The following is a 27,765-nucleotide window of genomic DNA, read 5'->3' as shown; positions in this document are numbered from 1 at the left end:
AAGTGTGTATGTCTTGAATTCATTAAATGCTTAACATTCTCTTCCTCTACATAATTTTCTTTGCCGAACCTCCATACAACAGAGCCAGTATTTTTCATAAAAGTCAAATATCATGTTTTGGCATAATTCCTTATCATATTTACCTCTTTAATTACTATATTTTTCTCCAAAGCTATACAGGTAGTCCTTGACTTACAGCTATTCGTTTAGTGACTGCTCAAAAAAGTGACTTATCACCTATTCTTACACTTACAACATTACAGCCTCTCCATAGTCACATGATCAAAATTCAGGCAGTTGATAACTGGCATTATTTACAATAGTTGCACTGCCCTGGGTCACGTTGACACCTTTTTGGGTTCAATTGTGGTTATATATTGGGGACTACCTGTATTAATCAGTGTACTGCACTAAACCCCTTGAAAAAGAACCTAAATGGGCATGACCAAATCAATGGCTCATACAAATCTTTTATCTTTTTCTGATATGTATTATAAGTTGCAGCCCATTTTCTGGGCATCAAATTGCAGAACACTATTTCAATTTGATAATAGTACTAAATTGACGTCATTACAACGAAGATCTTTTTGTTATAATGAAAATTTCTCCTTTACACTTTACATATACAAAAGGCATAGCTAAGCTTTTTTTTCCTAGTTTAGTTTTTAGACTCAATCATAGCTTAATCTGAAAAAAAATAATCAGATATTTTGAAACTGGTTGTGGATTGTTTACATTGTATTCTCAGGGGTTTCTTCACATACTTTATATAAAAACGGTGCCTTGAGCATTTACTAGCAGTTTGCCCAGTTTGTAAATCAAACAATAACTCATTTGTTTCTATCTTACAGCTTTCTTGAATTCATAAAGCTTTCACATGTTAGTTTTTATCAACACCAGAAACACGGAAATGGCTGTACTTAAAACAGAAATGCAATATATTTCATTATGGTTGAAAAGTCTATGCCTTGTCATACCTTTTCTTTGTTGTAACAATACAAACAAATAGCATGCTTTTAGAAGAGAAAGTAATATAAGTCTATTCTTGTGCAAATAATGCTAATTGGTGTTTGAAGGACACAACAGCTCAGTGAACTGTGTCATATTATAGACAAATTGACATTAAAATCTAATGGAATTGATGAAACTTGTGATATACACATACATATACACATTCTCTCTCTATCTCTCTCTCACACACACACACTATTTTATATATATATACACACATACACACACACACACACACACACACACACACACACACACATATATGTTTTTTCAGCTTTGTTCGGGTATTTTCCCACGTCATAGTAGTTGTGCTTTTAAAGTTGTAGCAACGTTTCGGCAGAATCTCATCTGCCATCATCAGGCTTCTGTATAGTGTTCATCTGTGAGTCAAACTTTTACAGTGGTTTCAGATTTAAATTTGGGGCAGCCTATTGCTGTACCAGAATGGTTTTTTCTTCATCCTGATTGGTTGGGAGTCTTGGTCTGTGTTTATTGGTCTTGGAGTTTGCTGTGTTCTGCTTGATTGGTGTTTCTAATATCTTCTGTCTGTTTTTTGGCTCTTTTTGTATCTTGATTGGCTGGCAACATTGTGTTACTTTATTGGAGGCCTTTAGTGCAGCTTGGCTCCGGGTAAATGAACGGCTATCGTTAGTTAGGAAGCTAGGTTTCATCTGGGTGTCTGGTTGGGGTGTGTTTGAGCTGGAGGTATGAGGGGGGATCTGTTTGTGCCCAGGTGTTTGCCTGGCTTGTGGTGTGGAGATTTTTTTGTTTGTGAGTGCAGGCTTCCAAATGATTGACAGTCTGGTGGAATCATCTCTTCTATTCTCTTCTGGTCTTTTTTCAATCTCTATGGCTTCTCTGATGATTCTGTGGCTGGGGTTTTCTATAGTGGCTAGGGTTTTGGTGCCATTGAAGTTGATGTTATGACCTGTGGCTTCCATGTGTTGGACTAGTGAGGAAGTGTGTTCCAGCTTTTTGACTGCATTTTTGTGTTCATCCAGGCGGGTACTTATTCTTCTATTGGTCTGTCCAATGTATATGGCCGGGCATGATGCACAGGGGACTTCGTATATGCCTTGGTTTTCCATGTCAATTTTATCTTTGGGGTTTCTAAGGATGGCTGCTATTTTTCTGTCTGTTTTGAAGGCAGTCTTGATGTGATGTCTGTGTAGTATCTTACTAATTTTGTCTGTAGTACCTCTTATGTAGGGCAGGGCAGCTGTTCCATAGGTCTGTTCATCTTCTGGGTCTCTATTATGTCTCAGTGTGTTTTTGTGGATCAAGTTAGTGATTTTGCTTTTGTGGAAGCCGTTGGCTGTCAGTACTTTAGTCAGGGTGCATAGTTCAGTCTTAATGTGTGTCTTGTCTGCCAGGCGTTTGGTTCTAGTAATTAGTGTTTTAGCCACGGAGTTTATCTGTGCTGGGTGGTGGTGGGATTGGGCGTTGAGGTAGTGGTTGGTGTGTGTTTTCTTCTGGTATATGGTGTGTCCTAGTGTGCCATCTGTTTTTTTGTAGATTAGTACATCTAGGAATGGTAGTTGTTTGTTTGTTTCCGTTTCCATGGTGAACTTGATTTTGGGGTGTGTGTTGTTTAGGTGTGTTAGGAAATTGTTTAGGTTTTCTATTCCATGGGGCCAAATCACGAATGTGTCATCGATGTATCTTAACCATAGTTTGGGTTTGAGGATGGCATTGGCCAGGGCTCTGGATTCGAATTCTTCCATGAACAGGTTTGCAATGACAGGTGACAGTGGTGATCCCATAGGGGCTCCTTCAATTTGTTTGTATCTTTGTCCTTTGTATATGAAATATGTGTTGGTTAAACAGTGTTCTGTTAGTTCCATGAGGTGTTTGGGTGGTTGGTATTTATTTTTGATGATTTCAAGAGTTTCTTTTATCGGGACTTGAGTGAATAGTGAAACCACATTGAAACTTACAAGCAGATCTTCTTGTTCCATGTTTAGATCTTTGATCATTTCCAAGAGGTGGTATGAGTTTTGTACATGTGAAGTTGCTGTTTCAGCATGGGGCTGTAGCTGTTTTGCTAAGTGTTTAGCTAGGTTTTGTAGTGGTGCTCCTCTGGAGCTGACTATGGGTCTGAGAGGTATGCCTTCTTTGTGTATTTTTGGAAGGCCGTATAGTTTGGGGCATCTGGAAGATTTTTCTCTTGGGATGATCATCTGTTGCAGGGATCCCCAACCTTTTTGATGCCGTGGCCCGGTACCGGCATCAGCTGGGTGCTGAGGCCCGGTACCGGCATCAACTGGGCGCTGCCATCTTTTTGACGAAAAAGATGGCGCCAGCGCTTCCAGTGAGCTTTTCGGATAGAAATGGCTTTCTACCCGGAAAAGCTCACCGAGCGCTAGCGCCGCCATCTTTTTGATGAAAAGTGCTTCTGGTGAGCTTTCTACCGGAAAAGCTCACCGGAAGCACTTTTTACAAAAAAGATGGCGGCGCCCAGCAACCAGCGGCCCGGTAAGAGTTGTTCCGCGGACCGGTATCGGTCCGCGGACCGGCGGTTGGGGACCCCTGATCTGTTGGATCTCTTTGCTCATGTGGCTGGTTATAATTTTCTTCTTGGTTATTTTTTCAGATATGTGGTTGGGTCCGTGTTTATGGGTTTGTATGTGGAGTCTTGGAGTAGGTCTGTCAATTTTGTTTCGTAGTCTTTTCTATCCATTACTACTGTGGCATTACCTTTATCTGCTGGAAGTATGATTATGCTGCTGTCATTCCTTAAGGCTTGCAGGGCTTTTAGTTCCTCTTTGTGCAAGTTGTTTTGGGTGGTTTGCTTGTGCATAGGATGTTAGTTACTTGGTGTCTTATTCTATCAGCTTCATCTGTATTTAATATAGTTAGGCTGGATTCCACTCCACATATGATGGATTCTGTGGAGATTTAATTGATTTAAGCCAATCAAGACAAAAAAAAAAGCTACAAAACAGACAGAAGATATTAGAAACACCAATCAAGCAGAACACAGCAAACTCCGAGACCAATAAACACAGACCAAGACTCCCAACCAATCAGGATGAAGAAAAAACCATTCTGGCACAGCAGTAGGCTAGCACCAAATTTAAAACAGAAACGGCTGTGAAAGTCTGACTCACAGACGAACACTATACAGAAGCCTGATGATGGCAGATGAGATTCTGCTGAAACGTTGCTACAACTTTAAAAGCACAACTATAATGACGTGGGAAAATACCTGAAAAAAGCTGAATACTATACATATAAATACCCGTGAAAACTTAAGAAAAAATATATATCTATATCTATATCATCTCTATCTCTATCTATATCTATATCATCTATATCTATATCTATATCTATCTATCTCTATATCTATCTATCTATCTATCTATCTATCTATCTATCTATCTATCTATCTATCTATCTATCTATCTATCTATCTATCTATCTATCCGCTCTGATCTTCAGCCAATTTAACAAATACAGACTGAGGATGGCTTCCTATTTTTACACTCTAACCATTCCCAAGTATAGAAGAGCTTTCTCCCTAGCTCGCTCTGTTTTGCCCTCAGCACTACTGGATGGGCAATTTAAGAGGATCCCGATTAACGAGCGGCTATGCCTCTGTGACAGAGCTGAGGAGCATGTCCTTTTATATTGTCCTATGTATAATGCAGGCAGATCTAAGTTACTGTCTCTCCTTGAAACAGACCCTTCTAGACCCAATGTTAGTAATTTGTTCCTATATTGTCTAGGGGATGGCTCCTCATACATCACTTCTCAGGTTTCCAAATTTTTTTTAAGAGCTGTAACCATCAGAGGAGAACACTGTAATTCCCCTTAGTCAAGTTTTTGGTGACCAAGTGTTCATGACTAATTTTCCCATGTTCTTCTTTTGTTGTACTTGTGTTTTGGTCTGTGACCACAAATAAAGTATCATTATTATTATTATTATTATTATTATTATTATTATTATTATTATTATTATTATTATTATTATTATTATTATTACATCCAGATATGGATTTTTTTGCATTAAATGTAAGCAAACAAGTTGGTTTTGAAGCAAATAAGAGTGTGTTTGATGGAATGATATAACCAATACCGACATGAACTGCACTTGACTCAAACAACTGTAACTAAACCATGATCCTTGCTTGCTACTATCTATCTATTCACTAGCTTGTAATCAGAATTAGAAAAAGAAAACAACATCATATATTAATGGAGAATGCTTCTTTAAAAAGAATTAATGGTCATGAATTCATGGCAAACACCCTAATAAAATCTAGAATTTTTCCTTCTATAGTCATTGGAATGATGCTAAGTTGCACATTGTAATACACAATGAGCACAGGATACAACAGTGTTCTCTTAAACTTTGTACAACAGTGTTTTAATATGAAACAAGCTCTTGGATGTTATAGAAAAATATGTAGATAACAAGATGCTTTCCCTGTCCATTCAATTGTTCTATGGCTCCTGACAGGGATGGATTTAAAATAACTAGTAATTAAGTCAACAATAAACCAATTTGACTTTTGATGAATTAATGAGTGTGATAATACATAAACTCTTTAGATGCGCAAAATCAGCATATTAGCAACTATCTCAGACCCCAACTGCAATCATAGTGGTGATTAAAAAGCAATTCTGGGTTCATTGCCACCATTTATAACCTTTGCAGCATCTCTGTCATGTGTCCATCATTGTAGCCATTTAGCATGCATTGTCCTGTGCTTAGTCTTTTTTGTTTGTTTGCCCCCTTGCAGAGTTGTTTTTCTCTACAGTGCATCGCTTCCCCAAAAAAGTGCTAGCAAAATGTGAACAAGTTCTTGGACATCAATTGAAGAGCTGTGCTGGCGCAGTGGTTAGAATGCAGTATTGTAGGCTAATTCTTCTGACTGTCAGCAGTTCGATCCTGGCAGGATCAAGATTGACTCAGCCCTCCATCCTTCCAAGGTGAGTAAAATGAGGAGCCAGATTGTTGGGGGCAACATATTGACTCTGAAAACCACTGTAAAGCACTGTGAAGTGGTATATACCGTTAAGTCTACATGCTATTGATATTAAGGTATTAATTGCAGTAGTTGGGTCACAGCTGCTGCCTGAAATATGTAAGTCCCAAATCAGTTTCAAATATGGGCAGTCCTTGACATACAGCAGTACCAGTACAGAGGGACTGGGGAAGGGCATGCAGATAGGGGAAACTCAAGGCCCAGATTGTGATCACATGAACATTAGAATGCTGAAAGGTCTGGAACTCCAAAGATCTGTTGGAACCACCATTGTCTAGCACCGTCAAAATTTAAAATGGCTGCAGGTTAATGACTACCTATCCAGGGCTTTGTCTGCTGCCTATGAGACCTGCAATGAGCATGCTAGGCAAACAGCACTCTCCTCGGATTGTGTATATATCCCTGCTCTTGCAATCTGTTCCTTTACAATTAATGTAAATACAAACATTAATTTCTCTCTTTCTAATTATTCCAGCACTGGGGTGAGCATTCCAAAGGGCAGAGGAGAAGGGCAAAGATTTAATTTTATACCAGGCTTCCTCATGAGTCAAATTCTGGAAACTTATCCCCCTTCCCTTCCCTTCCCTTTGGGCTCACTCAGGTGTTTGGGCTCCTATCGTTCTGAGGGTAGAAAGCTGAAGTAAATTAGTTAGCACAATTATGATCACATTATTTTTCACTTATTTTTATGTATTTATTTATTAAATTTGCATTGCCACCTATTTGCCATGGCGACTCCAGGCAGCTTACAACATATAAAACCACAATTTAAAATAATAAAACTTAGTTATTTTTTCACTTAATGACTCAGTTATTATCCCAATTGCAATTACTAAAAGAAGGCTACCTGTGGACTTCCTTTCATCTGGGATTTATGCTTCTAAATTAAAAAAAACACTAACATATTTTTATACCTAGGATGTTTGAAAGGTCTTTTATAATAAATAGAAAATCCTTTACATACAATTTATTAATAAATGGGCCCATTCAAAAATATAAAAATCTCCATTTTATTTAAGCACCTATCTAATAGAACAGGAGAATAATAATAGAATAGAATAGAATAGAATAGAATAGAATAGAATAGAATACTTTATTGGCCAAGTGTGATTGGACACACAAGGAATTTGTCTTGGTGTAAATATTCTCAGTATACATAAAGAAAAGGTACATTAGTTAAGAATCAAGAATCACAACGTACAATACTTAATGATAGTCATGGGGTACAATCAACAATCAAATCATCAACACTTTTAAAACACAGTACAATTGGTAGTTTGAGATGTCCATGAAAATACTGTAATAGCTTTAATGAAAATGGTTTAGCTTGACAAGTTTTTTTCCCAATAAAAACCTCTTAAAATGAATATTCCCTGTCAAAACAACAGAAGAGGTAACAATGAAATAGGATAGAAATGGAATATTTAAAAACTAGTAAGAAGTTAAAAGCATATTAAAAGCAGTTTTATAGTGGAACTCAAAACACAAGTGAAAAACAAATAGCAAGAGTGTTTGGCTCTACATAAAAGATTAATAGAAAAATTAAAAGCAGAGCATTCACATGACCCATAAGTAGTTAATTCTATTTAAATTAAATGGAATTGAACAAATCTGAGTAAAAACTATACAGATATGTTATTTTAAATTAGATTTATTTCCAAGACAAGAACTTGTAGATTTGAGCTAAAGCAAAATCAGATGGGCATCTAACCTTCCTCACATTCTGTTATATTAGTTGCAAAACATTGCAACTAATATAACAGAATGCAACTGAATATCAGACCCTTGGAGATAATGAAGCCAAAACAGCTTGCAGTGAATTTATTCAGATCAGCTGAATAATCCGGTCCAAAAGGATTCAGGATGATTTTCTGAATACACTCTTTAATATATTTTCCAACAGAGTTGTCCCTGTCATGTACTAAAGCAGGCATGTTCAACCCATGGCCTGCTGGCAGCATGTGACAGCTGGTAATGCTGTCCCAAAAAATAGCAGGCTTCCTTTTTATTATTTATATACATTAACTACATTATATATTTTATATGTGGCCCAAAACAATTTCTCTTCACTCAATGCAGCCCAGGCAAGCCAAAAGGTTGGACAATCATGTGTTAAAGGGAAGCGGTATTCGAAAGTTCAGTGGGGTCCATTTCTAGTTGTTCTACTCAGCAGATAGTGTTATATAGCTGTATTACTTCTGAAATTTATATTGGCATGTTGAGCATTATATATGTTATTTTCTTCCAAAGAATATTTATTGTGTCATTAACCTGCGATGGTACACAAAATGAATTATTCTTCTCTGATCAGCTTATAGTACATAATGTACCGCATGTGTAATGAATGCAAGCACAAAATAATTAAAGTACAAAGAAAAGGAATAGCTCTAATGTGTAAGCTCCTACATTTAAAAGTAGATGCTTTTCAGATGTTTTATAAAAATGATACATGACAAAGGTTACAACTGGTGGGCAGAGGCATGGATGGGCATTAAGTTCCTGTAGCTGACTATGGTAAACCGGTATCATTTTCTGACCTTGTTGGTTTATGACAGGTGTGATGGAATATATGAATTACTTTGGGGAAAGAGATGCTGCCTAGGAAACGATGAGATAAGGTCAGGAGCCACAGTCACTTAACAATCAGAGAAACAAACTTAGGAAGGACCCACCCTAATGGATCAAGTGATTAAAAATAGGGGCTGGGAAGTTTGTACCTAAAGACTTGCAATGTTCTGACCAAGGCTTCCTGAGACCATAATTAAGCACACACTTAATCCAAACAACACTCTTTTTATTTCAATGCTGGGAATTATGTTCATTCCCAGCCCGTAATGAGTCCCAAACAGTCTCTTGAGATAAGCATTCACCTTTATCTCCTTTGAATTGTTGCCAACAACTAACGTGCCAAATTAACTGTAAAAAAACAAACTGAATGGAAAATCCACATAGAGCTTCAAGGTTTAATCTGAACAGAGCAAACAATATTGCTTCCTGCAAAGGTTCCTGTCCCTTTGCTTCTCCTTTATATCTTATGGGAGGGACAATCACCTCCAAGCCTTCCTCCCGATTCACCCCTTTTGTCTTAACTGTTCTTGCCTTCTGGAAGCTCTGTGCACACGCGCACTGGGAACAGGCTCCCCTTGTTCCTCTGCCTCGCTGCTGTCAGATTCTGGAGGCTCCGGATTCAGCACATAACTCCCAGATGGCCCTGGCCCCATCTCTGTATCAGATGTAGGATCCTTGTCTGAGTCCTCCTGAGACTCCTGGACTGGTCCCTGTTCTTCCCCACTGTCCAACTCTGCTGCCATCTCCACAGGCTGCCGGCAGACCACAACATACAAGAAGGATGTTGCTAGGAATTTGTCCACCAATTAGTTGGGTTGGAAATATATAAACCAACAATGTATGTTTGTAGCTTTAAGACAAAATCACTGTATTGATTTATACTATATTCCGATTGATTGATTATATTGCAAATTACCATAAGAGGGAGCTAGAGATCATAGCTTGCTCTCTCTGATATTCTGTCTCTCTGACATTCTGTCTCTCTGACATTCTGTTACTATCTAAGGTTCTCTGTTGTATTTATTCTGTGCTGACACTTTGATATCTTTGTTTACAGTAAATGACAAAGGCAACTGGTAAGAAGACTTTGTAATTGGATATTCTTTGGACTGTTAAACGTATATGACTTGGACCGTATATTGGACTGTGCTATTTCTTAAAGTAAACTTTAACTCAATTTAGTATATCTCTGTGTGGCTAAATAATTATTCATAACTACTCTAATAAACATTCCCATGTGCATATCCTTGTTACTCAAGGGTTATTCTGTACATATCATAACAGATGTCACCCATCCCAGATAAATCAGCTGGAACCCATGACTAGATGAATGAATTCTACTTTATTCTAAATCTACATTAACAGAATCTTACAAGTCTGAAGGCACAAATTGGCTTGGGGCCCCAATAGGAGCATTCCACACTGGCGATAGTTAGTGGTCTAAGAAGATCCTACCTCCAACCTGTTTATTGGTTCCCAGTTTACCCAGGTTTTTTTGTTAACTTTTAATGTTCAGTGTTTTAACTTTTTAATATTTAATATTTCTGTTTTATGACATAAGCCACTCAAGAGTCACTCAACGGTGAAGTGGACTGCATATAAATTGAATAAGTAAATATTCCAGAAGGTATTACAAAGCTCAGGAAGAGTGGAAAAGAGTGCCATATCTAGAACAGCTACTGTACACAATAGCAATAGCACTTAAGACTTATATACCGCATCATAGTGCTTTTTACAGCCCTCTCTAAGCCATTTACAGCATCAGCATATTGCCCCCAACAATCTGGGTCCTCATTTTATCGACCTCGGAAGATAATAAAGGGTTGGAGGTCACAACTTTAGAATCAGGACAGAGCTTAATAGAAATAATTAAGATTCCTTGCAGACCAGTAAAGCAAAGTTCATGCCCAGGCTGACTGGGGAATTCTGGGAGTTGAAATACATACAACTTAAAGTTGCTGGAAATGAGAAACACTGCATTAATTATTGCACACATCGAATTCACATCATATGCAGGAGACATCTAGAATAATCTTTTCCCACTTTTGTGTATTTGTATACAATGTTTTACAACTGTGGCAAATCAATACAAATTTTTTTTCTCACTAACACCATTATAGATACTTTATTTTCAGACATGTTACCAAGGTACCAGCTGATCTGAAACTACCCTGAATACAGTTGTTCTAACTAGTAGACATATATATTTTCTAAAAAGAGATGAAAGAAGTGTTTTTTTCTTCAATTACACTATTGTTTTAATTACTATGTTTAATTACTATGTTGGGAGTAAGAAATCCATCACTGTGACATCTCATCCAATTAATTCTATTCTACTTGGTAGCAATTAGTGCTGAACAGCTTAGCTCTCACAAGAAAGAAAATACTCGCATTGAGAAGAATTTCTATGGATTTTCTGAAGATTGTAAACATTCTGAATTATTTAAGATGCAAACAAAACCCTTTGGAAAATTGGAGAAGTGGGCAAAGGAAGTAGCATAAGTTCCACTGCGCAAGTCAAGGCACAAAAATAACATTTCTGAAATTCTAATGTTGCATATCTTTCTTTCTGACAAGGGCATACTTCCCTACCGTATTGTAAATGAGCATAACATTGCTTTGTAAAGCTATAATAAAAAGGAGTCACATAAAAATGAATTGTTATGTTCAGAACCCTCATATTTACTAGCATTATCAGGTGTCAGCCAAATCTAGATTATTATCATCATTAGAAGCAGGAATTGGCATGTCCAATTAATTCATATATTAGGAATCTGAACCAAAATCTAGGCATTGCATTTCAATCAACCCAAAAAATGAACATGTTTAGATTACTGCTGTAGATTGGGCCAAAATAGTGTTCCAGGCAATTGTCCATTCACATGACAATGATACCTAAATATTTTCTCTCTGCGTCAAATATAGTGTTGAGAGAAATTTATTCTGCCATAATGAAAGGTGTCCTTCAAAACTACCTCCAGGGTGATGTGTTCCTCCATTACTCCTAAGTGAGAAATTTGCTTAAGGCTGATTTCTGCCTGTAGGGCAATCTACTGCCATTCTTCCTTGGGTAAACAAGAACAAATAATGCCTGAAATAACTCATAATGCATCTATAAAATGAATTATACTACTGCACTTTTTTATTAATGTGAAAAAAGTACTAGTTTGACTATAGCACAGGTGTTAAACTCACCACATCATGTTGATGTTTCACAACATTTTCACCATTCGTGGAGCTGGCACATGATGCATCTGGCCCGTGGGCTGCCAGTTTGACAGCCCTGGACTACAGCAACAACAATAGTACTCAGACTTATATACTGCTTCATAGTGCTTTACAGCCATCTCTAAGTGGTTTACAGAGTCAGCACATTGCCTCCAATAATCTGGGTCCTCATTTTACCAAGCTTGGAAGGATGGAAGGCTGAGAACCTAGAATCAAACTCCTGGCAGTGAGTAGAATTAACCTGAAATACTGCATTCGGACCACTGAGCCATCATGGCTCTTGACTATGCTAAGTCCCTCCTTTTAAAAGTCTCTCACTCAATTCTGCAGTTTCAAGCTTTAGGACATCAGGAGAAATGATGTATCAAAGGAAGGTGGGGGCCTTTCCCCGACACAGCAGACACTGGGAAAACCATGTCAGACCATTGTTATGGCCGTCAGAATGGGATTCATTATTGTTCTCCTGGGAGGATCTCTCAATACACATTTTGCTAATCATCTGCACTGCTCTGGCTAAGAAAATGGAGTAACACTAATAAGATTGAGCGTGGTATATTGCGTTTGGATATGATAAGAACTGAGTAAGTTCACATGATATTGATGAGATGAGAATATCCCCTTTCCTTATTGGGAACCTTGTGGCAGACAATTCTGTAGTAACCTTTAGGACAGGAGTCAGTACATAATTTATTGTTTGTTTCCTTGCTTGTTTGTTTACAGGGATGCATATGCCATTCCTAAACTTAGAGACTCTGAGCAGGTTTCTTGGTGATGCGATGGCTAGGTGGAAGGACCAGAAATTGGAAGAAAATTCCAGAAATTGGAAGGACCAACCATAACAACACAAGAGCACACAATAGATACAAACTCAAAGTAAACCGCACCAAACTTGATTGCAGGAAATACGACTTCAGCAATAGAGTGGTCAATGTCTGGAATACTCTACCCGACTCTGTAGTTTCTTCCCAAACCCCAAAAACTTTAACCTTAGACTGTCTACTATTGACCTCACCCCTTTCCTAAGAGGCCTGTAGGGGCGTGCATAAGCGCACCAACGTGCCTACCGTCCCTGTCCTATTGTTTCTCTTATTCTTTTATTTTTTCTTATATGTACCCATTTCATGTATTCACAACTATGTATACATTTATACTTATTATCTTGTAAACAATTGGCAAATCAAAATAAATAAATAAATAAATAAATAAATAAATAAAATAAATTGTCAGAAAAGATGTTCAAGAACCAGTGAGCTGAAACCAGCCAGCTATGCCCTGTTTTGCCTTTACCTATAAATGTAAAATCCTGACAATCCTGGATTTTTGCCCATCAGGTAAACTGGGAAATTTATGAGACTAGATGCCCAACACTGATTGAGGACTGGAACCCTATGCTGTTCTTATAATGCTATATAATCAATAAACTTGGGATGCTTTTCCAAAAATCAAACCATAGTGTCACACCTCCTTATACCAAATTTGCCCCTTACCCCAGGGCCTCTGGCATTGCAGGTGGCATTGTCATCAATTTCCATTTATAATTTCCAATCAGCATTGTTACATAGCACTTGGTTGGAGCATCAAATCTATATTGTATATACCTTATTTAATATTTCAAATTGTTAACATTTTAAAAATAATTCAGGGTTTTGTCATATCTGTCTATGTCTATCTATATCTATAGGCCATTTTATGTTTCCCCTTAGAGTTGGACTTGCGATTATGAACTTTGTTAAATTACCAATGATAACTAGAAGTACCACTTCAAAGGAATAAAAATCATGTATTTGAGGCAATCATTCAGTTTATTTTCCTAGCAACGGTTTTCAGTAATAACAAAACTGTCATAGAATGATAAATGCTACCACTTAACCTTAACTATCATACTTCCTATGAGGCAAAATATTTTAACATACAATAATTTCCTCAACCCAACTAATATCTACATAGAAGTTGCAAGGTTCAACAATGTTAAATTCAGGTTAATAACGTTATATTGAAGTCCTGGGTTTATTTATTCAAAACTTTCCCAGGTACCTATCATTCTTACAGCATATTCTGTGATTTCATTAGTGATGTATCTTTTGAAGTTTTAATCAATATATCTCTGAATATGAACGTGAATTTCACTCAGATTTTATAAGAGAACTCACCATACCACCACCAGGGGGCATTTTGTTCTTATACTTCCCATTTCCCTCTGAAACTAAAAACAAGACTTTAACTTCAGAAAGAAAAATATAATTCAGGATTGCCTCTTTATCATCATTATCTTATGCATTTGCCTCTACATCAAAAGACATGAAATGGGCATTGATGAGAGATATAGCATGGGCATATTCTTTAATGTACACTTTAAGGTTAGAAGAAAGGAGACTGTGAGTTCTAGTCCTGCCTTAGACATGAAAGCCAGCTGTGTGATTTCGGACCAATCTCTCTCAGTCCAGCCCACCTCACAGAATTGCTAGACAGTATATTCTAGAGCAGTGCAGTAGCCTAGAGCTGGAGCTCTCACCTCACAATCAGGAGACTGTGACCCAAAAGTGCTTTTTCCAAAGGCAACTGGACAGTATTTTTTCTTGAAGACGTTTCACTTCTCATCCAAGAAGCTTCTTCAGTTCTGCTTCTTCAGAACTGAAGAAGCTTCTTGGATGAGAAGTGAAACATCTTCAAGGAAAAACAAAGCATTTTTAGAAAGCACCTTTCAGACAATCATGATCTGGATGATTGAAAATCTCCATAGGCAGGAGGAGGCTGTGAGTTCAGATATTTCTCTCTTTGGACAGAATGAATAATTGTCTGCTGTGAACTCTGCCTAGACATCAGGAAGGGCATCAGCCAGTAAATTCAAGCTCCATCCAGTTGTCCCAACTCCATTCCAATGCAAGGGATTACAGGGTCTTTAAAAGTAAGTGTGTGTGTGTGTGTGTGTGTGTGTGTGTGTGTGTGTCTAATACGATTGCCCAAACCATAACAAAAGAAATACTTTTAATTCTTCATAAAATCACACTTAGAAATATTAAGCTATTAAAAGCTAGTACCTATTAAAACAATCAATATTGTCCTGACAGTTTACTTTCAAAAAAGATTATTAAAAACATAGAGATTTAGTGAAATGTCCAATACATTTTGAGAACATAGGTGGGTATTAGGTACTTCTGAACTTGGTTCTTTGTTACAGTTAGTTGTTCCTTGATTCTTTACTGTAATTGGCTTAGAATTTGTCCTATACAATGTTGGTAGCAATCTTGGTAATCTTTTATGATGCCATTTTTTCTGTCTCTTTCTATTAGGTGAATATACATAATTATACATTATGTCATTTCCCTACATTGATGTTGGCATAATATATTTAAAAATTATTAACATTATATTATTTAAATTGTTTAGAATATTGAGAAATGAACAATAAAAATATTCTATCAGTGTTAACTGCAATTTAGGATGACACTATTACAAGCACAGAATAATTTTGATTTTTCATCTAAAATTGAGTATAAGATTAAAAAGAACCACTACAACTGAAATCAAAATAATTATTACAGATTTTAAATTTAAGATGAAAGTCTCCCTTGCATTGTTATCTTGTATTGTTAACTAAAGTGTGGGTCTGTGTGCATAAAACCTGTTATTAAAAGTAAAAACAAACAGTTGAAATTTAACAATTAATTACCCAAAAAAGGGAAACAAAAATAATAATTAAAAAAAGAACTAATTCCATATTTTTTTTCTTGCTGGGGTGTGCAATCATTTGATTGTCACACATTTCTTTGCAGCCCAAACAAATATTCCACACTGTCTAGTAGTAAAGCTGGAAGCAGCCCTCCAAATTCAGACTTTCTCCATGAAAACAACGTGACATCAGACTAACTGTTATCACCAAAGCACTAACTAAACTTTATCTGCAGCACTTATGATTATCCTTCACCCTGAACCCAGGAAACTTCAAAGGAAGCTGGTTGGCCTGGGAGCAGGATTTAATTTCCTGTGCCCCCTAGTTTTTGAAAACTACAGCAAGCCAACACAACATACAACGTGTGGGCAACATTCAGCATACCAAGCACCCCTGTGTAGCCCACTGACATTTTTTTTTTAAAAAAGTAGCATATTTACAGCTGCTGCTGCTGCTGTTGCTATTTTAAAAGACACGCTGCCAAGCACCTCCAAGTCTCCCTGCTGTGTTACCTAAAACAGGTAATCCAGGTATTTTTTTTGCTACCCTTTATGGATTTTTAATTCATCCAATACGTGGCCCTTTCTCCTAGACAAATTGTGTGGGCCTGGAATACAATAAATCCCCCATTTAAAAAAATAACCAGGGAGATGTGTCCATTGCACCCAAACATGTATTCAATCCAAACTTATGTTCATTCTATAGATTTTAAAATATTTCTATTTTTAATGCTCACCAAGGATGTTTTGATTCTTTTTGTGTTCTTGTAAACCACCAAAAATTCCATGGGGTTGGAATGTGGTAGAAATATAATAAATAAATGAATAATAAAGAAAGGACAAATTGCAATGATTTAAATCAATAGTCTTATGCACTACATTTTTGTGTTAAAGTATGGAAAGAGATTTTTGGAATTTCATATTAATCTTCTAAATGGGGGTGGAGGATCAGTTAAGTCAAAATTTTATTTTACATACATACAAACTAACATTTCCATAAAAAGTACACAACATTCAGATGCACTGTCATTTACACCTATATTTCATAAGTCATTTATAAGATCCCAATGCAGGACGTTTTTTAATTCTGGCTGCTGTTCAAATTGGCCGCTCCTGTAATATAAATATTGCATCAGTATTTGATATTTTATAATAATTATATTAAAATAAATTAATATAATTAACAACCCTATACTTAGAGCCAAATTAAACACTTTAAATTATTTGAATCATGGTACTTTATTCTCAGGAAAATTATGTGAATACAACAGAATTAACTTGTATTTGCATGGCTAGACAATTTAATAACCAGAACGAAGGGTAAATTACTGACTATGGCTGGGATGTGTATTTTTCTAGCAACAGATGTGCCTGTCATTTAACAAAAGCACCTGCTGTCCACCTCAAACTAGCAAGCTTTATATTGACAATGTTTCAGCTAGGATGCAGTTGTGAAGCATACAATAATAAAGTATTTTTCTTCTCTCTCTCTCATTCTCTCCTTCCTCTTCATTCTTGCAGCAATTTCATGAAGGACATTTGCTCATATATACAATTTATGCTGCCAAAATGCAGTGGATGAATATGTATTTTTGACATTTAACAACTCTAAATGTCCTTCCTGTCAAAAGCAATCTACAGTTCTCTAGCATGTGTCAAGAAAGTATGACATAAAAATAAGCTTTTTTTTTTTAAATAAAGGGAAAGCATGCAGAATGAAACCCCTGCTTTTAAACCATGTCTGTTTAAATAGATATGGATGGGTGGAGGGAGGGATAGGCAGGCGGCAGGATGCTCCCGGGGTTTCTATGGAGCTCTCATCAGAAGTCCCACTAGAGAAAGTTGGAGTAGGGGAAACAATAGTTGTTAATTTCATCTTCATCTCAGTCCGTGAGATTCTCTGAAAAGTGTTCTGGAGGACTGCCGAAACTGTAAGGAATGGTCTAAGTAAGGGCAAATCCTTCAACTGCATAGGATTGCTCCCGAAGTTGCCTCTAATTCTTCCTTTAGCTAATGAAATGACAACGAATGCCCGTCCAAATACTGCTGGACTCCAGCTTCCACCATTCCATGCCATTGTCCATATTAGGCTGATGAGAGCTGAAGCTGAACAACATCCAGTGCTTCTGTCTGTGACAAGGCCCAACTCATTCATATCTCATCCTAGGAGTCCCACTCATACAGCAGCCACAGCCATAACATCTCCCTCTCTCTGTCACAACCCTCAGCTGCCCTACATTAAAGATATCATCCCACTGATATCAGTAGGAGATCAGCCAAATTCTGGCAAACAGTCACACAAATATACATTGTGTTCATGTACTTAAGTTTTTTAGGCCCTTCTTTCCAGTGGTGGTATTCATCCGGTTCGCACCGGATTGGGCAAACTGGTAGCAAGAATTTGGCATGGGTTGCCGAACAGGTAGTAAGTTCTGGCTGGCCATGCCCTCGACCCGGTCGTCCTCCTGACATTCGCCTAAGGTATTTCTTTTTTCCCCCCTCCTGACAATCAGCTGCACATACATCAGCTGTGCTGGGATTCCCCTTGCTGAGGCCCAGGAAGGCAAAAAACGGAGGGAGAAGTTCATTGCCGCCCCCCTCCATCTTTTGCCTTCCAGAGCCCCAGAGGAGCCTTAGGGGAGCAAAAACGCCCCCCCCCCCAGGGGCTCTTCTGAGGCTAGGAAGCTCCCAAAATGGAGCTTGGAGGGGTGCTGCATGCCCCTCCCATGCTCTGTTTTTTTTTTCTTCCTGTGCCTTAGAGGAGCTTTAGGGGAGCAAAAATGCCCCCCGAGGCTCCTCTGAGGCTAGGAAGTTGCAAAAAATGGATGGGGGCTGCAAAAAAGCTTTAAAAAGCCACACCCACCCAGTCACATGGCCACGCCCACCAAGCCACGGCCACAGAACCGGTAGTAAATAAAAGTTGAATCCCACCACTGCTTCTTTCCAACCAGGACTTCTACAGTCTATTAAATTTTGCTCTTGAATGACAGAAAACTCTCATATAGTAAAGGAATACCTGTGGAACTCTTTCCTTGCCAAAAGTTTCACAGAATCAAGAAGCTAAAATCCACTAATAGAAAATTGGATCTTTTTGACTAAGGGTTTTTTGTGTGTTTGTTTTTTCCCTTAGTTTCTCACAGAAGCCCATTAAGTTCTTTCAATTCCTGGGCGCCTTCAACTTACTGGAGGCATTTCGCCAGAGCAGGTCTTCTTAAGGGGTCTCAATACTTTCAATTATAGATGATGAGGATGAGGATGATATACCATTAAATTGATTCTGTTAAATTAAATTTTGCTTTCTTTTCTAAAGGGCTTTTTTGGCAGGATGGAGATTTTTAAATAGAACATGTGCTTAGCACAGTGATAATATCACTGCAGTATTTGCTTCCTGAAGAATAGCTTGGTAGGCTGCGTAAGCCAAACAGACAAACACACACACATACACACACACACACCAAATGAACCATTGGGTCACCATTTCAGAAATATTTCCTTACCTACATAGAGAAAAAGAATGACCAAAGGTGGGCAAAAAAGTGAGAACTTTTTATATGTTTCCCCGTTTTGTTTCTTAGTGGGAAACTGCAAGAAGCATCGAAAATCTTATTTCCTATCTTTCCCTCCTTCCTCCCTCCCATTCCACATTGAAAGCTATTGGTTTTCAGTCTTATCAAAAGACTGGCATAGCATGGTCTTTTGGCGTAACATCGCATAATATTCATATCTGCATGGTTTGCCTTTCAAAGGCATTTCTTAAACAACAACAAATATCTACATGACCTTCTCCCTCTCCATATATCTGCATAATAATAAATATAATAGCTCTTAACGTTGAATTACAAGATTAAGCAAATTACTGTCTAAATTCCAAACAGCAGAATGAAACTTGGAGAAAAAGAAAATTTGCAGTTGTAGACTGAAGCCTTAAAAATTAAATCATACAGGCATTATTGTTTGAACAAGAAAATAATTCTACAATGTTAGCAGTATATATTCCAGCAGATGAAAAAGAAATACGAAACAGATGTAACAACCTCCCCCTCAAAAAATGAAACATCCATTCCAAATAATAAATTGCTTCTGTATTTAAAACAAGCTGACATTAATCAGGATAACTGCAGTTCATTTCATGCAATATACAGCAGATGTTTTTCACAGTATTGATTACAATACAGTAATCCAAAATTGAATGAAAAAGATGGGTAGTCATGGAAAAGCTTGTTACAAAAACACTGAAGGCTCCAAATGAAGCCCGTTACCTATGACGCAGGAGATGGATGGCAATCAACTAGATTTTAGGCCATTGTTGAACAACTATGCAGTACCACAGAATGTTACTAGACTAAAAAAGTTAATCTCTGCACAACAAATCACTAGTAAACTTACACGGAGCATATTTTGACATATCAAAACTAAAGATGTTATACCTCAATATGAATTTTTACCTGGATTCACTCTAATGCCAGTTTCCCCTACCTAACGGAAACAGCAGGATGTAGGATACAGATAGTCAGAGCATGAGAAAAAGGGACAGAACTTTCCGGATATACATATAAGGGATGGGAAAACCTATAGAAGGCCAACATTCTGAGCCTTCCAGAATGATGGCAATCACTAGCACTTTCGCCAGATTTGAGATCCGTTCCTCCAGCGTGCCGAGGGATTTCCAGAAATCTGTCTTCCTGGTGCAGAAAGTTCTTCTGCTGTTATTTATTATCACAATTTGATTACATTTAGATTTAAACTTTTTATCCCAAAAAGGTGCTTGGGTAGCTTAAAAACAGAAAGTACAACTACTGTATATGCATAAATGAAAATGTACAGGTAGACCTTGTTTAATGATTGTCATGTTTAGCAATTATTTGAAGTTCCAATGATGCTGACAAGTAATTTTACAATCAGTCCTCACATTTACAACTGTCACAGTGTTCTTATTCAACATCTGAGTCCTTTGCAACCAGCAGGCATTTATGACTGTCACACACAGCATCCCATGCTTATGTGATCACAGTTTTCATGCTTCACAACTATGGTCGCTTCCAACAAACAAAGTCAATGGAGAAGCCAAAACTAAAATCACAAGTCACAATAATATGATATCTACCTTAATGGTCTAGAGCAGGGCTGTCAAACTCCTGGCCCACAGGCCAGATGCGCCATGTGCTGGCCCTGTCCCCACCCAATTTAACGAAGGAGGGAAAAGTCACTATATGTCACGTGATGCTGCCATGATGAGGTGAGTTTGACAGCCCTGGTCTAGAGTGACTCACATAACAATCAAATGGGAAGTAACATCCTAAGTCTGTTGCAGTCATGAGATATTTCACTTAGCAATCCACATTTAGTGATGGAGTGGCCAATCTCACCAAGCAAAGCCTAACTGTAGTTCAAATTATATAAAAATCACATTTAAGAAGTATAAAAACCCACATGTATAAATTGAAGACAATTTAATTCAATTCGAACTGATTAAATTGAAGACAATATCTTGACATCCTTTCTGAAAGCAGGAGTTGACCTATTAACAATTCTGAAGAAAGCACAGTCTAAACAATAAAGGAAAAGGCCCCCTCCCACATAGCATGTTTCCTCTGAAGATATTAAAAAGCGGACAGGCTCATAAGAAGAAATGGGTCCCTCGAGTATCAAACTCTAAGTTCCATTGGACTTTAATAAAATTAAATTAATACTTTAAATTATGTTCCCAAAACGACCAACAGCTGATGTAAAGTTGGACTATATGAAATTTTGAGAAGGTGTTCCTGAGCAGCACCAAGTATCCAGCACATTACAATAGTCAGATCATGATACAATTCCAGCATGAATAGTTGCTGTTGGGTCTGATCCACACAAGAATAATGATATTGCACTTGGCACATTAAAGGTATTTCTTCAATAAATGTCTGCAACCTGGAGATCCAGGAAGTGTATAAAACGACGTATCATGATCAGACCCCTTTTAAAGACATAAGAATTTATTTGTCATTACACTTGCAAGTGGGTGCAACGAAATGAGGTGCTCTTCCACAAGTAAAACTGGACCAGTAATAATTGCATCCTCGGTTGATCTATTTTCTTTGTAAGCAAACTGAAGCCCATCAAAGGAATCGGGAAGGCAGGAGATAATATAATTTCGAACTAGCTGCTCAAAGCACTTCATTAAGATGGAAGTTAGTGCCACCGTCTAAAAATCGCTCGGACCATTTGTAGGCAACTTTTTAGGCAGTGGAGCGATGGTGGAAGCCTTGAGACACACAGGAACCACACATTGTGTCAAGGATCGATTAAAAATTTCGGTCCATACCCCAGCTAACTGATCAGCACAATCTTTTACCACCCGACCAGGAATTGAGTCGGGCCCAGCTGACTTTCTGGAATTAACCACCTTCATTGTCTGCCTCACATCCTGCTCATTCACAATGAAGGGAGGCTCTGCTGAGTAAATGATGGCAAAGGGACAACTTTTTGATTTGTGTCTAAAACATTTGCATTAAATTAAGGATCAGGCATTTGAGAAAAAGGAAAGCCTTTAACAACCTAGTAATTGTATTTAATGATATAGAACAATTAAACAATTAATCCATTACTGTTACACATAAAACCAGGAGCATATTACTAACAATAGTGGGTTTTTTTTATTTCTTTCTGAGAAATAAACTCAATGTAATTGAATGGATCAATCATTCAATTATGTATTAGTCAATTTCAGTTTAAAATACCTAAGAGATACAAAAGCAATATAAATGGCTAATATAGTATTACATAAATATTTTGTTTTTCTTGTAGTATCATACAGTGAACATGAAATTTAGAATACACATCACACACAAGCACACACGTAGTCCTTGGTTAATGGCCATTTACTTAGCACCCTTTCAAAGTCATTTATTTATTTATATTTCATGTTTCTAGATTGCCCATCTCCTTCAAGGACAAGCTCTGGGTGATATAACCAACATATACTCAAATGAATTCCTCAGGCTCAATTGTGGCAGTATGGAAGCATCGAATCTCAATATGGCTTCCAAAGCTGACAATAACATACTTCTTATAAATCAAGGTCAGGTTATTTCTGCACCTGGTTGAGAGGACATCTCAAGTTGGAACGGATGGTGATTGGGGCATGTGACGCAATGAGGGGTGCAGGGGGTAGATTTGTAGTTTTTAACTTATTGCAAGGAAACCTGGAACTTTCAGATTTGGGATTTCCAGATGTGCCAGTTTACTACTCTAATAAAAAGAACCTTGCAGAGGATGTCTGTCTTGGAGTTTTGAAGTGGAGGTTTTCTGGAACGCTGACATCTCCTTTCCCAAACTACATCATACACCTTGAACTAGACATTTTATAAATAAGGATCTTCCAAGCAAAGACAAGAAAGCTGGGCATCACTATTTGTAATTCTTCCCCTCTCTGGTCTAATTATCAAAAAATTGGGTCTCAGGTGACAAACAACTTTCTATGAAAAAGTCCTACTTGGGTCTTAGTTTAGAATTTTAAGTAGTAGAAATTGTTCACTGATTTAGGTTAGAAAACTGTGTTTAAACGCCTCCCAAATCTGCCGAATCTTAAATTCCCAAATGTATTGTTATCAGAGCAAAAAAAAAACCCACCCCAAGTATTATAAAAATAGCATTGAATTCATAAATATATCATTTGAGTATACTAAATATAGCAGGGGTGTCAAACTCAAGGCCCGCAGACCAGATGCAGTTGGATCCAACCCATGGGGCTGTCCTGGTCTACTTCCGTTGCTTCAGCCCAGTCTACTTGTGATGCTTTGGCCCAGTCTACCCAATGCAGAGAGGCCAGCGAAGCTTCAGCCCAGTCTACCTGGTGCTAAGAGGAAAGATCAGGCCAATGTAGCTTCGGCCCAGTTTACCCAATTAGGCTAGCGTGGCTTTGGCCAGGTCTACTCAATGCAAAGAGGAAACATGCCAGCAGTTTGGGGAGTGGCATCAAGCTGGCCATGCCCACCTAGTCGGCCACACCCACCCAGTCAACCAACCCCCTGGCCCCATGAGGTCAACCACAGCCCTGAGGTGGGCCTCAATGAAATTGAGTTTGACACCCCTGAACTATAGCATCATGTATGTAAAGCACATATTTGTTGCTAGGCAATACTAGCGTGCCTCAGATGAACATGCAACTATAAACAGATACACAGAAGCTAGAAATTTATATATTAAAAACAATGCAGTGTTATCGATTAATAAATTAAGAATCTCAAAGCTAAATTGTAATTCTGTTCTAATCTTTGTCACACAAGAATTGATAGCCTATTAAATAAATCCAAGCTCAGAAAGCTGTCAATGGAAAAATCAATCTACATGTGCTATACTAGCTGTCTCTTCTGGCTAATTTTATATGGCAATTAAACAATGATCCTATAGATATTTACCTGAGAATAAATCAAACTGAACTCAATCTTATTTACATCTGAATAAGCAGGTATAGTATAGGATTACTTTGTTGAGAATTATACTGACTATAAATTTTCAAGCCTAATAAGTCATTGACAAACCTATTATTTTTCACTTGCATTTTCTGTATGTTTCTTAAGCACATTGCACACTTTCTTTAGAGAGTGTGAACTACACAAGGCATCTCAAATATCTCCTTGAGCAGCTTCTTCCACTGAAATCAACCCACTGAAGATGTTTGTTCTGGGGAAACAGAAGGTAATTCCCCCTTTTTACGAGATACATTTAATGGAGGCTCATAGGCAACGCTTTCTGGTTGTAGCATCTCTACTTCTGCTGAAATTGTTCTTATAGTTTTATACTTCTGGAAATTATTGAAAATGGAGTTGTTGGCAAGGATCTAGAATGGTGCTAGAACAGATTACTGTACTTTTAAACTTTTTTATAATTATGTAATTTTAATTACAACTAAGGGTTTTAAAAAAATATTTTATTACTATAAATCACTAAAAGGGAGTGAGGTGGTTGCCCTCCTTCAAAGAAGTGATGGTGTCTCCCCTCAGGAAGCCTAACTTGACCTAACAATGCTGGACAGCTGTCAACTAGTGTCCAACCTTCCCTTTTAAAGAAAGATGGTTGAGATTATTAAGAAAGCAGATGCAGAAGACTTTGAAAGAAGCAGATTATCTGGATCCATCTCATCAAATTTCAATTGGGAGTGCAGCATGGAAACACCATTACTTGCTGACGACCTTTGAAGAACCAGAATAGGGGTGGTGAATTCACCATTGATCTCTCAGTGGTTTTTCGTGCTATTTATCCCAGCATTTTTCTGCACCAACCACAGAATTTAGAGGTGGAAGGCAGTGTTACACCATGGTTCCCCTTTCTTTCTGTTCAGATCAAATCAGTGTTAATGGAGAGCAGAAAGTGCATTCCCAGCCACTCACTCATGAGAAGCCTCAGGGCTCACCATCCTCATTCCTCCTGTTTAGGAGAGAAAGTTGTCAATGTCCTGACCCATCATCTGAAAATTGTTGGTGTCTGGATAGAGAGAAACAAATCCTGACAAGGATTATTTGAGGATGTTTCACCTTTTGTCTTGAGATTGAGGTCACATTTCTCAATTCAAGACGGGTGCATAATTTCGGGTCCTCCTGAAGTTCTTCCTGCCTGGAAGGCCTTTACCAACATCCCACTTGGCATATCAGTTGCACTTTTTCCTAGAGAGGAAGTCCTTAAAACATTCAGCTACACTTTAGTTATCTCTTGACTAGGTTACCAGAATGCAATTTATATGGGGCTTCCTTCAAAGATTACTGAGATGCTACAGGTGGTCCCTAGTATGCTGATGCAGGCAGTAGTGGCTGAATCACATCACAAGTGTCATCCCTGCTTCACAGCTGCAATGGTTGCTAATTATGGTTGCAATTCGAGGTACTGGTGACTACCTATAAAGGATTATGTGGCATAGGGGATGATTGTTTGGGGGTCATCTATGTTTGGTAGTTTTCATCTATGTGAAGTGAAGTTCAGCACAGTGGATACATTCCAGGTCCCTTTAATCAAAACACCTTCCCTGTTGCAGTGCCTGTCTTCTGGAACTGCATTTTCCTGGAGATGTGAATGGTTCCAGCCAAGAACTGTTCCAATAGTTGTTTAAAATGTGCCTCTGAACCTAGACCTGGGTTAGGATGCCTTTGCTAGTCTTTATCTTATATTAGATAGAGGAAGGGATTCGGAGGTTACTGGACTATAACTATAGGTTTCATTTACAGTACAATGCAGTCCTATAAGTATTGAACTAAACAAACCTTCTTCCTATATAACTCCAGGCAAAATTCAAATTAGAATATCATAAGGACAGATTATTTCATGTATGGTTTGCTTCAGAAAAAGAAATGAGATCTTGCTCCATAAACTATAACTGTAAAGATGGGGTCCCCAACTCCTGGTGCATGGACCAGCACTGAGCTGCAGGATGCCCAAAATTGGGCTGCGCAAACAAGCAAAGCCCCATCTATGGGAAGCAGGCAGCATGCAAAACCATGCCCCCTTCGGTCTGGGGAAAAAACTCTCTCCATGGAACCAGTCCCTGGTGCCCAAAAGGTTGAGGACCGCTACACTGAAATGTAACTATGTGAGATGGCCAGCTACACAAATGAGATTAAATAAAAATAAATAAATAAACTTAATGAGCCACAACTTTATTTATTTAAAATAATAATCTGTTTTGACTCCATTCAAGATGACTTTGCAAGTTTAAGCCACGAATAGTTAAATTAAGCCACTAATAGTTAAGTTAAGCCTATTATCATCCTCCCAAGTGGAGGATCAACCTAGAACTAAGGAGAAATTTCCTGACAGTTAGAACAATTAATCAGTGATAAAGCTTGCATCCAGAAGCTATGGTTGCTCCATCACTGGAAGTTTTTAAGAAGAGATTGGACAGCCATTTCTCCAGAATGATGTAGGGTCTCCTGCTTGAGGAAGCAGTTGGAGTAGACAACCTGCAAGGCGTGCATAAGCGCACCATCGTGCCTACCGTCCCTGTCCTATTGTTTCTCTTATTCTTTTATTTTTCTTATATGTACCCTTTTCATGTATTCACAACTATGTATACACTTATACTTATTATCTTGTAAACAATTGGCAAATCAAATAAATAAAAATAAATAAACTTTGTTATTTTGTTCATTATTCACCTGCATTTCATAATGAAGCAAAGGTGACCAGTATCATATAATGTTCAAAATCCCTGGGTAAGGTTGCAAAAATCTCCAAATTGTTTCTAAATTATAATTCTTAATCTGATAGAAGGTAAATAATTTTTTTTAAAAAACTTCCAGCTGACCCTGTTAGCTAAAGACATATCTATTATCTAGCTAATTCCTTATATCAATGAATTATTTGAAAAGAGAAACATGTCATACCCACAGCATATAAGGAGGCCTGATCTGCAAGTTCTATAATCATTTCTGAGGAAAAATAACATTTTGTCCAAGTTCAGAAAGCAAAGCCTTACTTATACGCATAACAACCAAAAATAATCACTTGATTCACTATAAAAAGCTTATTTTTATGAATCAACATTTCTAAAATAAACGGGGGAAAATTAATCGTTACTCTTCTTAAACAGCTTCATTAAATTTCATTATGTCCAAGACAGTTCTACACAATTATAATATTCCAACAGAAGAAAATATTGAACTGATCCTTGAGCTTAGTTGTTTGCTTAGAAATGTTACATTACTTGACTAGATAATATCAGTGCTCAAGAGCAATGATGTTGTTACCTTGTCAGGTAATGAAAAGCCTGCAAGCAAACAACCAAGCTTAGAGAGCACCGACGACTCCACTATAATATTAATACAGAAAAAAACTGTGTTATTATGATAGATGATAGCTAGCTAGATATGTAATAGAAGTTGCAATATATATCGCAGAATATATATAGAGACACGTGTATGTAAGAGTTTCAGAATTTTTAGTTTTTAATTGGAGCAAATATGTAAACCAATTTTTGGTAATCCCAACAAAGGATAGAAGACCACAAGCAACATTTCTCCTCACTATGGAATAGTTTTCATCTTGATCACGGGTGTCAAACTCACAGCATCATGTTGCCGTCATGTGATGTTTTGCAATGTTTTTCACTTCACGGAGCTGGGGTGGGCATGGCCTGAACGTGACACATCCGGTCCATGGGCCACCAGTTTGACACCCCTGATCTTGATGTACTGGTAGTCATTGTTTAACCTTGTTTAACAACCATTTGCAATAGTGGTGATGAAAAAGTACTTTTGCAACCATTCCATGCAATTATGACCTCCCCTTGAGTATTTTATGTTTTAAATATTGCATACCACCAGGATTC

Source organism: Notechis scutatus, chromosome 1 (genome assembly GCF_049901735.1).
Source record: "Notechis scutatus isolate UNSWTSFEM ecotype Mainland chromosome 1, rNotScu1.2, whole genome shotgun sequence".
NCBI classification, from domain to species: Eukaryota; Metazoa; Chordata; class Lepidosauria; order Squamata; family Elapidae; genus Notechis; species Notechis scutatus.
Note: the sequence above shows the minus strand (reverse complement) of the source record.